Raw genomic sequence first — 4624 nt, 5'->3', positions numbered from 1 at the left:
TATAACTGGAGCTACAAAACTCCAAATCACTTTCCGTTAATTTTTCCTGAATATAGACTCGTATATCTTCCATCCATAAAATTTCCAGAATTTTATGTTTGGTAAATCAATACCAGATTTTTCTTAAAGTTTCCCCTGTTTCACTGTTTGACTAATCTGACCACTCTTCGCTACGAATCAAATTTCTCATTTTACTGAATTCAAAATGTGTTGTATTTGATTTCATTTGAAACTAGACTCATTAAGCTTTAATTTCATGTCTCATTCAGCCTCTAATTCAAATCCATAAATTTATGGTGATTTTCTAAAGTCACGTTACTGCTGCTGTCCTGAGCAGGTTTATCACAATTTTACTCTTCTGACATATCCTTTTAGCGCTTCATAATATCATATCCATTTGGCAACATATCATATCAATAACTTACCCATACTTCATAATAGCCATTAGGCTATATGCATAAAAATTTACAATAGAGTTATGATTCTTTTAATATGTGCTTGACATATCATACTCAATCACATTATAGGCTTTAATACTTAAAACTTACCTCGGATATTTTGAATAGTTGCGGATAGACTACTCGATTGCTTTTTTTCTTTTCTTTCCCTTCATCTGACTTTGACCCTCTTAGCCCTTGAGCTTGATTCAAACAAATAGATCTTATTCAATAACTTATCAAATTAGCTATTCGATTAAATACATGTATATTATACAATTAAGTGCGAATGATTTTATTAACTAGTTATTCAAGCATTATACACATGCTCTACTCATGCCCCATCGAACATAATACTAGCTTAATACCTTGCATATTAGGGTTTCATAGACATCATTTGGTTTCACATAATACACATATTGTCCCAAATTGACACAAGAGTCAAACGCATCACTCAAAATGCCGAACTCCAATTAAATCTACCATTATAGCATTATCGTATTTATGTACTTGGTAAGTTGGGTTTGAACACGTTTGGCACTAGGTGTCCAACCAAATATTCCTTGAACACTAAACTCAATTTATAATCTTTCCTAAGTAAAACATTTAACACCGACTAGACATGTTTACAAGCCTAGGCTGAATATTATTTTAGATCATTCGAGAAATCATTTCTCAACTCAACTAAATTTTAACTTACTCTAATACCGAATGCTACTCAAGCTTTAAGCTCATGTCCTTTCATTATTAAGCAAATGTTATAACATAACTAACATCCCTTTTTCAATTTGAACATCAACACATAAAGAAATTAAACACAAAGATTCATAGCCGAAACCTATACATAACATCATTCAAGGTTTAATCCCCTAAATTCATGCACAAAGCCGAACCTATTGAGAGATGTATATAAAACAATATCTAGTTAGTACATTCAAGCACCTACGGCATTCCCTTCAATTTAATACTAAGACAAACCAAAAGATTTATTCATGTAAATTCAAAAATTTCAAGTTCATCTCTTTCACATATAAATACCAAAAAATTAAGTATTTACTAGCTTAAACTCTATTAAACCTTAAAACATCAATCTATCCCCTACCAATTTCCCCCATGGCCAAATGCTCAAGACACCATGAAACTAAAAATTTTGTCATGGGCTATGTAATGAACTTAATACCTAACTCAAAATATGCTAAAAAAAAAATCCATAAGCTAACATGAATTTCTCACCTTATTCATGACTTAGAATTGCCGAATGGGTGCTCCCTCTCTCCCTCTTAGAATCGGCCAAGAAGAAACAAGAATAAAGACTTGTTTCTTTCACCCCTTTCCTTCTTTTTCTTTACTTTATTTCTAACCTTTTATTTTATTCCATCCTCCATACTAATATGGCACCTAGTTAATTAAAGTTAATATAAAATTCACACTTGATTATACAATTTGTAGCATGGCCGGCCACTACCTATAGTTTGGCTAATTTGACATGCAAGGACAAGAACTTTCCCACATATACTAATAGGCCACTTTAGCACTTGCCTAGCATATTTCTAAATTGTCTCATATAAGTCCCTACTAATAATTTTCACATACACTGACCAAATTGAAGTATGAAACTATCACACAAGCATTTACTCACATCATAAACACAGAATATAACATTTAATTATTTATAAGACTCGGTTTCGTGGTCCCGAAACCACTTTCCGACTAGGGTCACTTTAGGGATGTCACAACTCTCCCCCCCTTTAGGGATTTTCGTCCCCGAAAATTTCTACCGATGCATAGTTTAGGATAACGTCCTCTTATTGAATTATATCCATAACACATTAGCTCATCGATAGCAATTGTAATTCATTACTGATTTCGCATCGATCTATAGAATCATTTTCTTATCTTAAAACAAATACATAAACATTTCTACAAGTATGCACATATATCTCATTTTCTTGATTTCATAAGCAATAATCACTTAATTTAATTCACAAATGCATTTCAAACACATATTAGGCACATATTAACATGTATAATTCACATCGTCAACCCACATATTCATTCATGAATGAGCTGTAACCTAGCCGAAAGTACACATATACTCAAACATCCCAATAAATATCCTTTATAACTTTATCACATCTCAATATTCAACTAAACTCATTTCCAAAAGAAAAGTCAACTTCCACGTACCTGAACATTTAGTTCATTTAGCACATTCAATCATAGTTAACGTTACCCGTATACAGTCGAATAGGCATAAAGCCTAATATAATACACTGGCATGAGATTTATTCTAGAGCATAACTCGTATATCCAAAATTATCAACATTGATCAAAAATTCTTTCAAACTTTCGAATGTCGAAACTTAACCAAAATAATTTCTTGAACAAGATTAACAAAATAGTGTCCATTCAGCAATAGCACATATAGCTTTTACAATGCCATATCCTAGATATGGTCTTACATATTCTCACATATCGAGCCGATGCCATGTCCCAGACATGGTCTTACACACTATCTCAAATCAATGCCTTCGTCCCAAACGAGGTCTTACATGAATTCCACTTCACACACTTAGTGCCCACTGACCGATCTCGCACTCATAGTGCTCGGTTAAAGAAATTCGCACACACACAGTGCCTCTAATTATTCATATACATAGCGCTCTTATTCATTCGTTAATACACATTGATATGACTTAAGCAAGTCTATAAACATCATGTATGTACACTTTTAAACATATCATCTCGTTTAAATTTGAATTTGTATAGTAGTGAGCTCTTAAACTTTGCTCAAATTACCGGCACGAAGCCAACTAGGCACGAAGGCCCGAATACACGTCACCAGCATGATTGCTCTTCGGGATTTAGCACGGATATATCACTAGCACGAATGCTCTTCGGAACTTAGCCCGGATACATCACTAGCATGAATGCTCTTCGGGACTTAGCCCGGATACATCACTAGCATGAATGCTCTTCGGGACTTAGCCCGGATACATCACTAGCATGAATGCTCTTCGGGACTTAGCCCAGATACATCGCTAGCATGAATGCTCTTCGGGACTTAGCCCGGATATATCACTAGCACGAACGCTCTTCGGGACTTAGCCCGGACATCATTCAAATAACCATGCACATTTAACAATAAATCATGGCCCATTCGTATTTCATTTTCGTTAGCAAAACTCAAACACAAGACATTTATCATTCTTGCAAATTTGGCTCAATAGCCACACAAAGAGCATGATTTTAATTTGCTTAAAACATGATCTAATCACATCATAATTTAAGCTCTCTTACTCAAGAACTTACCCCTTTTCGCTGTCCGAAATCGACTTGGTAAGGTCACACCCTTAATATAAATAATTGATAGAAAATATATATATATAGTGGGTTCGCACACATAGTGCTTAATAATCAACCACGCACACTTAGTGCCATGTACTTTAAACTCGCACACTTAGTGCCATGCATTTCAAGCCCGCACACTTAGTGCCAATCTCACAACCGTGAACACTTATTGCCCGCACACTTAGTGCTGAAAACCAACCACTCTATACGCTTCACTGCCTTTTTACATTCGACAATTTCGTCTCTACATACATATACACATATAGCAATACACATTAGTATATCATTTACATTACTTGAATACAGACACAACATGCTTATCGACCATTTAACTTCCAGTTCCATAGCCACATACAAAAATCACATTTATAGTCATAACACTCCTTCAAAATTGCATCACTTATACCCTTATAATCCAATCCAAATCGAAATTCAAATACGAGTACATGATACGTACCTGATCAACTTAATAATTTAGGCATATCTAAATGAAGTTATATCGCAAATTCTCATAGTCAGAAGCTTGCTACAGCTCGATCGGGATCAAGATTCATTACAATACAGCAAACACATTTTAATAGCCAAAAAGCATCACACTATCATTTTATCACTTTATGGCATGTATAAATAGACTCACGCGTGCTACGTTGTCCTAGAATCGACTAAACCGTAGCTCTGATACCAATCACATGTAACACCCCGAACTCGAGGCCGTCGCCGGAGTCGAACACGAGGTGTTAACAGACTTCAAACCACTAAAAAAAAATTTCCCAGACAAGCTGCCAATCTGCGTACTAGTCGCTTTAAAAATCATATCTTGAGTTCTGAAACTCGAA

The sequence above is a fragment of the Gossypium hirsutum genome, chromosome D13, assembly GCF_007990345.1.
Source record: "Gossypium hirsutum isolate 1008001.06 chromosome D13, Gossypium_hirsutum_v2.1, whole genome shotgun sequence".
In the NCBI taxonomy this organism is placed as follows: Eukaryota; Viridiplantae; Streptophyta; class Magnoliopsida; order Malvales; family Malvaceae; genus Gossypium; species Gossypium hirsutum.
This window is presented reverse-complemented; position numbering follows the sequence as displayed.